At 44.6% G+C, this 10,275-nt stretch overlaps 1 long non-coding RNA gene across 1 annotated transcript; it reads right to left on the bottom strand.

Annotated features, from left to right (window-relative positions):
- Positions 1-5,121: 5,121 nt before the first annotated feature.
- Positions 5,122-9,791, bottom strand: LOC135315692 (uncharacterized). The gene is made up of 2 exons (XR_010375185.1): positions 8,376-9,791; positions 5,122-7,258 (listed from the first exon to the last, which is right to left on the bottom strand). It is a non-coding gene; the product is annotated as an uncharacterized LOC135315692 (long non-coding RNA).
- Positions 9,792-10,275: the final 484 nt, after the last annotated feature.

The raw sequence follows: 10,275 nt of genomic DNA, 5'->3' as shown, positions 1-10,275 counted from the left end.
ATTATGGCCTTTGATTTACGAGTTTTAGCAGGTTCTGGAACAATGTCAGAAGAAAAACTGGCAGAAGCTTGCTGTTGCAGCATAAGAGCACTAGAGTATTCTGAAGTTTTATTTCAGATGATTTAGTTTTTTATTTTGTGGCTTTATGACACCAATGGGTTGCGTTATTTGCTATTTGCAGACTCACAAAACTGTAAAATACAGTGTGCTTACATTTTGGAATTAAAAACTTTTTCACAAATAAAGCTAAGCAGATTGGAAATAATACAAAAATCTGTTCATTTTACTAGAAGAATTTGAACAGAAACTGGGCACGGTTTCAAAGTCAAAGCACAATGCAAAACTTATTTGGGTTTGCAGTGCTCCAGAGATGCAACCAGTTGTCATTTATTCACTGATCATTAAATCAGAGCAGATTGGTATTACTTAAGGGGCAAGATGAAAGCAGCATTCCTCTCCTGTGGTCCATTTTCTGTTTATTGTTCTTATCTTCTCTACAAGTGGATAAGGGAAAAAACTAGAGCCAGAACATAAGCAATTACGAGGTCCAAATGCTCTTGTTTGCCAGTGTTAAGCTCGATCTATTCTGCATGGAAAGAGACACTGAATGAGAGAAAACTACATTTTTCTTCATATGAATCACCCTATTTAGTTCCAATAAAATTCCCATGGAAACTCCAGGGCCATCCAGCAGATCCTGCACTATTTGTTAAAGGGAAATAATGTGGTTTCAGATTTGCCTTGGGTTCCTATTGTGCCATCCATGCTCTTTAGCAGTACAACGCCAATAAATACAGTAAGTTCTGTGGTCCACTCTCTCCAGCATGGAAAACAGCCCAAAACGTTGCATTTCTCAGTGTAATGGTGGCTGGTTCCCTCCTGAAAGACTAGCGGGGACATGAGATGCAGAAGCTAAAATGCTGATAATAACAGCATTGGCTGCATAAACCCTGCTAGGTTCAAACGTTACTTCCCAGGTTCCCAGGATCTACCAATACCCTGGCCATCCTACTAAGTATTTTTCTGAATTAGCATATATATTGACTTCGATGGGATCAGCTCTGCCCCACACGCCGCTTTCATACCAGCACAACAAGCATATCAGTTTATCAGGTTGATTTGTCTGTACTGCTGGGAGCTCTACGGGGATCGGCACTGGGGTAAAGGCGCTCTGCATCGGTCCCGTACTGAGATTCTCCTTCCTACCGAGCTATTATACGTCGCAGCGAGGCTGAGTCGTTACTATATCAGCTTTCGCTGCTACAGCTGCTGTTTTTGCTAGTATAGCTGCTATAGCTACTGACTCATCAGTGACATAGCCGTGCTGCCAGCGGACAGCAGGATGGACGCAGTTTCTTGGAGTCAACCAGGTCTTTGTCTGATTATGACTTGCATTTTTTTTTTTCCCCAGTAGGTTTTGGCAAGAAAAAACCAGAGCATTTCACTGGTAGCCCTTGCCCGAGCAGGGCTGGGTCTCCTGCCATGAAGTTTGTTGGCTGGCTCAAGGATTTTGATTAATTTTGATACAGTAGAAAAAAAAATAAAAAGGCTTCCCAGAGATTTTCTGACTAATTCTGTTTCTGTAATAGGGCGGTAGTAAATATGCTGTTGAACTCTGAGCTACATGGAGAGTAACACCAGTCACCAAGCAACTAACTTAGGAAAAAGGATGAACGTTAGTAGGAAAACAAGGATATTAGTAAAGCCAAACAAAGCAAACACATAAAAATCCAGGACGCCAGCTAGTGCTGGTTGTTCCAAAAAAAAAAAAAAAATCCCTTCAAAACAAATTCCAAAACAAACAACATTTTTCACTTAAAAAATCCAAAACAACACATCAGCATTCTAGTAATTCCTGCCATTGAATGTTTGACTCTTAAACAGCACATATTTTAGGAGGAAATATTTGAACTATATAAATAAAAGGCATCCAAGAATCTTTGTTTTCCTCTGAAATGCAAGGCCAATAACTTATCTCTTATTAACAAGTTCATCTTTTGTTTCCCCAAGGTGCTTTTTTTTTTTTTTTCTGGTCTGTGTGTGTGCTCTTGGCAAAATTGTTTGGAACAAAAAGAAAGCAGCTTCCCCTCCTGTTGTTTTGCTGCCTTTGCAAGCATTTATTTTCATGGAGACAAAGCTGGGTTTCCTCCGTGGCGACGTTGTGTTGCCGTCCCAACATTCCTATGAATGGAGGCTTCTAAAGGCAGGCTGTGCTGTTTTGAACTTGTTATGACAAAAATAGCCAAAAAAAAAAAAAAAAAGAAAGCGCCGGCTCGTCAAATTAGGAATTACATGAGGTCAGCAAATTTGGGAACAACCGCAAGTGGAGGAGAGAGAAAGAGAGAGACCTAATTATGACTTGGGGGGAGGGGGAAAGGGTGGACCTTTCTGAAGCACACCCAGAGCTGCTTTAATCTCCGAGCGCGGTGGGGCTCTCGGGACAAGGCTCCCACTAATTTTGGTGGCAAACGATCGGGTCTTAATATGCCTAAAAATAGTATTAATGCAGGCCAACATTCCGGCTTGCCCTCTGCACACCATACAATTATTTCTGCCAGATGCATAAATGATTTGAACTGTGAGGTTTAGCAGGGCCCTAAAATCCTGTGCCCTCTTCTGACTTCCTTGGGTTTTTATATAATTCCTGTCACTGTGACATCGAAAGCTAGCTTCTGCACAAGTCCGGCTCTGAGAAATCTCTGGAAAGTGAACTCAGCTCATTTTGGAGAAGTTTGGCATCACAGCACAGTAATTTTCCCGCTTGGACCTTTGTCCGGCCTCAGATGTCATCAGGCACAGGGGTTCCTTTTGACTTGGTACAGGAATAGGGATGAACTGTAAAATTCCCATCCAGACCCAAGTAGAAAGTCCAGAAGCGGTTTTGATTTGTGCCAAAGTCTAGTTTTATTTGTATCTGTAATTATAGGAAGCAGCAGATAGCCTAGCAGAGTCTAAGGGACTGCAGATATAGCAGTAAGCCAAAACTCCTGTATTCTGATCTTAACACAGTGACTCAGTTTGCTTATCTTGTACAATGCAGATAATAACCTGATAGCGATGCTGACGGCAGTGGCACAGGCAGGCGTCAGCGGGCATCCAGCTCGGTGCTGGCAGAGGCCAGGGGAAGCTGCTGGGAGATGCTCTCCCTCCACCTGTCAATTTTGCAGTGCTTGATGAATTGCTGGATTTTCTTTTTTCTTTTTTTTTTTCCCAAGCTCCGTCTCTCCTATGAGCCGAGTCCCAGGATTAAGCGTCAAATTTTACATCCCTAATAAAAACGGGCTATCTGCATTTGTTATTTCAGAGGGAAGTTAAAATTGAGATTTGTAGGCAGCCAAACAGCTTTAAAACCAATTAATAATTGTATTTTCTAAGAACCTTATGATTCCTAAGCCAGCTGGGCGGGTGAGGGTAAAGGACGTCCTGACTTCTGAACACTTGGGAACGGCATTCCCGATTGTTTAGGCTAATGCAGATAGAGCACATGGAAACGTGAGGCAGGAGGTTGTTTAGCCCTCTGCCTCGGCTCCCAGAGGGGCATCACAGAGGAGCGCTGTTCTGCCTTCTTTCCTTCGGTCGTATGCAGATGCAGAACCCAAACCACCATCTAGACATCAACCCACTATTTATTCAAACCAAACTCAACCAACTAATTGTTCCCAAGCTTTTCCCCTCGCTATTCATTATTTGGTATGTACAATCGGTGCCCTAGGACCTAGGTCATATGACATGCCTCTTTCTTGGGCCTGTTTGGATAATTGGAGGACAAAAGTGTGATAAATGGTAAATACCAAACTTACTTGGCAGCAGTCGGTGATAGATACAACCGCCCTCTCTCCCCATCCCCTAATATCTCTGCTAATAAAATCCCATTCATGCCAGTGCTCACCAACAGCAAATGAACTGGGGCACGACGCCGAACGCAAAAAGCAAACGTTCTCTGCAAGCGTTTGCAAATCCTCCCTTGAAGACTGCATTAGTGCTGTTAGCCGTGTGCAATACCCGGGATGTGGAGGTGACACATATCTCACCGGTGTTTGCAGGAGGCCGTAAGTCAACTATAATAAATGTGGCATCTTTTCAGCGTACCGTCAGGAAGTGGCTAGCGTATTTTGACATACATTTTCAATCTTGTAGTTAAAATCTATTCCAACCTTACGCTGTCTTTGACTAGCGAGTTAGAAGTTCAGCATTCTGAAAAGTTAATTTTTAACCTGGGGATGTAAAAATGTTCTGATTTTTTAAAATGAAGATGTAAAATTAGCAAACCTTCCCCCCCCCCCCCCCCCCCCCGCATTTCTACACTTGAATGTAAAACACACGGTTAAGCACCACTTGAACAATACAGTAATAACTAAACTAGATAACCTATCTGGATTTAATCCAGCCTGAACAAAGACAGCAGTTCAAGTTGAAACTGAAAGCCAATATTTAATATGTGAACTGGTACAGGCAGCATTCAATGTAACTTTAACAGAATCACAAAAGTTTAACAATTATGTGGGGGTTGTTTGTGAATTTTAACCTTCTATTTATTGCAAACAGAAAAGAAACATTTTCAAATAGCAGCTGAGGAAGCTTACAAATTAAATTACAAGAATGTGTCTAATCTAGGAAGAAGGAAGTTCTGCCTCAGATACATATGTTTTATGCAACAGAACTGTTTACTTTATTTGTAAACCCTTCAAAATACTGTCCAAAGTTCATTCTCTGTTCAAGGTAAGAACGTAATTGCACTGCCTGAAAAGCAATATAAGTAATAAAGTTAGGATTCACTACTGAAAGACAAGTTGGAATTAAGAACAAGCAATTTAAACAACCTTCATGCCTCTCCTCCCTCCCCTCCTTCTTAATGACTCTCTCTCGTCCCTTTAAGAAATCTTTGAAGTAAGCCAAAAAGCACGAGCGAGTCTGTTTAAAGGTCATGAGTATCTCTGCTCTGCTTCCCCTCGGTGCAATACGCCTCTGATAATCCCAGGAGTGCTCCCTGTTGTTTTACATTTTCATCCAAGTTTCATTTTTTGGGAAGACACAGCAATGTCCAACCTTTATATACAACCTTTGATATGTGTTTAATATTGTTAATTACACCCTTGTTCAGACTTTCAGAAGCAAAGCCTATCAGCAGAAGCTCAATAGAGATTTATTTGCAAGCACAGAGCTATTTACAGAGAAATAAAATTAGGGAAATAGGAAGGCATATTGAATATAGGCGCTCCTTCTGCAAAGATAAATGATTTAGTAATGAATAGATTCTTCAGGCCATAAAAAATCCATTTATTTTCTTTTGAATTTCAACTAGAGGTCTTGCACTTTCCCACTCAGTTATAATCAGTTAAAATTAGAATACAGAGAATGAAACCAGTGTACAGGCGGAGCAGACAACAACCACAATGTACAATAATAGACGTTAATTTAACAGACATTTTAAGAGGCAGCGTTTCCACAGAAAGGTACTCGTTTATTACCATTCAACACGGAATGAAGATGTGATCTAAAACACACACTGCTTTTACAAATTATCTGCCTCACAACAACGTGCTGCCAGATTTTAGTCAACTCATTAAAATGAAGGATCCACTTGACCTCTTCTGTAATTGTGGAAATGAACCAGAAATATGATTAGTCCAATAACTTCAAGGGTTGCTCCACACTAAGCTTGCCTTACCGAGGAATCGGATCTTGCGGCAGAGGGAATGCACTGAGTGCCGGCTTCCGCTCCGCTCGCGTCTTCCTGCGTTTTATCTGCACGGGGAGAGGGAAGCTGGCGGACGCCTGGCCGCGGAGCTCCGCTGACTCCCCGCGTTGTGCCACGCTTCGTCCCTCCTTTTCAGAGGGGACGGACACAGCAGAGGTGGAGTCGTGGGGGCTTGTCCAGGTTGTAGCCCCACGACAGGATTTGTGCCGGGGGCGGGTGAGGCTGGGCATTAGGGAAAGGTCCTTCCCCCAGAGGGTGGTGGGGCCCTGGCACAGGCTCCCCAGGGAGGCATCGCGGCACCAGCCTGGCGATGTTCCAGAAGCCCTTGGACACGGCCCTCAGAGACACGGTGTGAATTTGGGGTGTCCTGTGCGGGGACGGGAGCTGGGCTCGATGGTCCTCGTGGGTCCCTCCCAGCTCGGGACATTCTATGTTTCTACAGTTCTGGCCCCAGGAGCAGCGATGGCCACGAGGCTGCTCGAAGGCAGAGTCCTTGGGGCAGGTCTGCTGGGACAGTCCAGTGGCCCAAAAGCTAAACTCAGCCTGGGCAAGCAAAGCGGTCTTCTTAGGACTGAAACAGCATTGACTCACTGGCTGGAATGAAAATGGACTAAGCAGTGATCAGCTACTGTTGTAGCACCATTTCCCCTTCCACCTTTCATTTCTGTGGTTCCCAGGGTCTCGCTGAATGAGATTTTTTTTTTTTTTCTTTTTAAACGTGAACTGGAAGCAGGTCCAGTATTGCTACCTCTGGGCTCATGGGGACTTTTACTGCTGGAAAGGTCCCACCGAGGTCAATAGCCAGCGCTGTTTGCATGACTAAGGGCTTACTGAAACAAAGGAGAGAGACTGGAGAAATGTAAGGACAACTGGCTGTTTAATTTTTGTGTTACCTGTAGCCTTCATATTTTGGTGTTAAGATGGGTGAATGTGTCAGGAGTTGGGTAAATGTGTTGAAATTAGCTCCACGATTACAGCGCAGTGAGACGGGAGCCGGTTCTGCAATAGCTCCGTTCCCAACACTGCCGCTGTTTCTCCTTGATATGAAGAGATAGAACACAGTTGCCTCCAGGTCTGGTCAGCCCTTACCACCTCCTGCCTGCTCCGATTGCTGAATTTACTGCACTGCATTCATTAGAAAACATGATTTTCCTTAAAACATCCTTCCGAACACCGGGGTGGCTCAGGAATTAGCAGGTGCCGAGATTCTTGTGTGGCTGGACAGGCACGTGGCTGGGAGCGGTGGCTGGATCTGCCAGTCCAGGCTTAGTCCTCCTTGCTCATCTTCAGGCTCAGAGTGTGCAGTGAAGTGAAGGGACTCTGCTGTAAACACCAGACCGACAGTTCCAGTGGTTTTTAACAAACACAAGCCAGGCAAAAAGAAGTGGGGTTTGATCTTCAAAGTATTTTTTAACTTGATGCCTATAAAAGTTATGAACAGTTGTATGATGCTTTGAAAACATACAGGTTTTAGCATTTCTGTCTGTGCAGATCAATAACTGGAAAAGTCTGTGTTCCAATCAACTGCCCGGAACACTGAAATCTCTGGATCCCACTTCTCTAACGATAATCCATATAGCTCAGAATGTAGAACAGAAGCAGAAATAGAAGGGAATAGAAATTAGCTTGAATAAAGGCTAAACAAAAACTTTAGTCCTATTTTATCCCGTTATTGTTTTCCTTTTCCTCACGCTGCTCATCAGAGCTGCCAGCGAGCTTCGTCCCCAGACCCAGACAGACACTGCACACATCTGGGAGCCGAGAGCTGCAGGAGGCACCCTGCGTGTTTATTACAGCTGTGCTTGAAAAACACATTCGAGCCAAAAGGATCTCAGGGTTTGATTCGTACTTATTATCTATAATTTGACCCATGGAATTTCTGTATATCCTGAAGCTCAGGAATTTTAATCTAACAGTTTCCATGTTTAAGAGACAAGAGCTTTTGGTTACACACTGTAGCTGCTCAGTAGATGACTATAAATCTAAGCAAATTGCTAAAGACTGAAACTCCAGAAGGCAGGAGGAATGATGCAAACAGAAGGTCCTGTTCTGACTCAGTCACTTACCAACTTGTGTTACATTTTTATTGCAGGTCAAAAGTCGACAGAGTATGCAAATTAAATAAAAAAAAGTTCTTGTTTTGGAAAAATACACCATTTTAGTATTTATAATTACACACTAAGGGGCTTTTATGCCCAGCCTCATTTATCTTGGATTTTTGCATAATTTGAACTAAAAGTGGCAATATATATAGGGCTCATTTATTCAAATTATACAGGGTTAGTGTTTTCCCTCTCTTAAACACGGTGTACATTTTGGGAGAAGTGCCAGATTCAAGGAGGGAGGAGGAGTGTAAAAAGAAGAGACTGGAAAGAGACTACAGAGATTCTTGTTCCACTTTTAAAATGGCTTCTAAACCCTCATGAAAAATTAGATGTGTAAGTGAAATCTCCTTCCCTTTGTAAGACAAATATATTCTCTGCAGATCTCAATAAATCCAACTGACATTTGCAGTATTACTCATGCCATCTAAGGTGTACAGAAAATTGCTGTTCTCACCTGTGTAATTTAATAGAAGGCAGCTTTTCTGCGTCCTCAGACATCAAGTCTTCCCTTTCCACTTGCCATTCTTTAAAAATGACATATGTCAAATATATTAGCTGAAGAATTGACTTACCTTGGCTGTGCGCACGACGTTACAGGTTTCAGTGCGAGGATTACTCACTGGGCATCCTGTTGTAAATAATGCTGTGAATAGATCTTATCATCCATCACAACCCAGGCAAAACATGTTTACAGTGTGGTTATCCAGTAAACGAGGTGTTTTGTATTCAGGTTTGCGCTACACTAATGAACACTTAACATGGTTCAAATTAAAGGTATGAAATTCCTGCTGAACTAAAACCTCCGATGCAGAACTACTGTGCCGGACAGGCCGGTGGCAGCCCGTAAAGGAAGGAGGTATAGGGCAGTCTGTAAGAAAATTATTCCCCAACGTAAGGACTGTAGCTTGTATTGAAGTGGTTCTGTCCCCTCATGTTCAAAGCGTGATCTTCCCTACCTTCCTGCAGGTCACCTGGAGGGGCTTTTGCACAAATATGTCTAATGAGCAAACTGAAATGAAAATGCGTGTTTGCCGTGAGCACTCGGGCAGCTCAGAGCCAAGGGGGAAGCAGGTTCTTCGCTCCCAAACGCAAACTGGGTGCAGAATATTTTAATATATTTGGAGACCTTAATGATTCATACTTAAAAAGTGAATTTGCCGTATTCTCCAATGGTGTAAACCAACATTCTCCCATTAAGTGCAGCGTAATTTGACGCCAACATGGCGATCTACTTTGAAAGCCATAAAAAAGCACATCCCATCAGCACATAAAAAGAGGACTTGTGTTTCTGTGGGCACAACACAGCTTGCATACATGGAGCCACCTTTGTGAGCCTAAATTTCCAAAATGTCCTTCTGTGAGCAGGGACAGAGGCAGCCCAGACGTGAGCTGGACATTTGAACATCATTCCAGCCTTCCTTGCCCCCAGTCGCCGCGGCTCACGTGCCTGGGAGACACGTCCTCCTCACCGCCCTGCCCCGGGCAGCAGAGGATGTGGGTCCCAAGGGTGCTCCGGGCAGGGTGCACCGGAGCCCGACCCAGCGGTGGCTCAGCCCGGGGAGAGCCCGGTCCCACCACCACCACGGAACGGGCCTCCAGGCGCCCCTGGTCGCTCCCGCGTCCCGCTCCTTTCTCAAAGATCCAGCCCTGTTCACGGTCTTGCTCCCATTCATAGAATCACAGAACGGTTTGGGCTGGGAGGGGCCTTTAGAGCCCACCCAGTCCAACCCCCTGCAGCGAGCAGGGACATCTGCCACTAGATCAGGTTGCTCAGAGCCCCGTCCAGCCTGGCCTTGAATGTCTCCAGGGATGGGGCATCGACCACCTCTGTGGGCAACCTGGGCCAGGGTTTCATCACCCTCATTGTAAAAAAATTTTTCTTATATCCAGCCTAAATCTCCCTTTCTTTAGTTCAAAACCATCCCCCCTTGTCCTGTCACAACAGGCCTTGCTAAAGAGGTCGTCCCCACCCTTCCCACAGCCCCCCTTTAAGCACCGAAAGGCCACAATAAGGTCTCCCCGCAGCCTCCCCTTCTCCAGCTGCACAACCCCAGCTCTCCCAGCCCGGCCTCGCAGCAGGGGGGCTCCAGCCCCCGGAGCATTCCTGTGCCCCCTCTGGCCCCGCTCCAGCAGCCCCGTGCCCTTGTGCCGAGGGCTCCCGGGTCCGTGCCGGCGACCGAATCCTCCTCGAAATACAAAGTGTAATTGTCGCTACTGTGGTTTTTACGCAAAACAGTAGTTTCCAAGCTTTCAGCCTGCGATTCCTGTTCCAGGCTTGTGTGCCCATTTCCTCCTGCACTTCCAGGTCGTGAACCCAGCTGAGTCACAAGCTCATCTTTGGGAACTGCCAATTTAAGGTATCCTCTAACTCCATTGCCAAGCTCCAGTGAAGTGCTGTGATTAGCAGGATTTATTTTTCTTTTCTAATAATACATTTGTTATGGAAAGGACTGCAGTCGATCTTCCATTCCT

The sequence above is a fragment of the Phalacrocorax carbo genome, chromosome 14, assembly GCF_963921805.1.
Source record: "Phalacrocorax carbo chromosome 14, bPhaCar2.1, whole genome shotgun sequence".
Taxonomy (NCBI): Eukaryota; Metazoa; Chordata; class Aves; order Suliformes; family Phalacrocoracidae; genus Phalacrocorax; species Phalacrocorax carbo.
The sequence above is the reverse complement of the archived record's forward strand: the minus strand, read 5'-3'. Positions and strand labels throughout refer to the sequence as shown.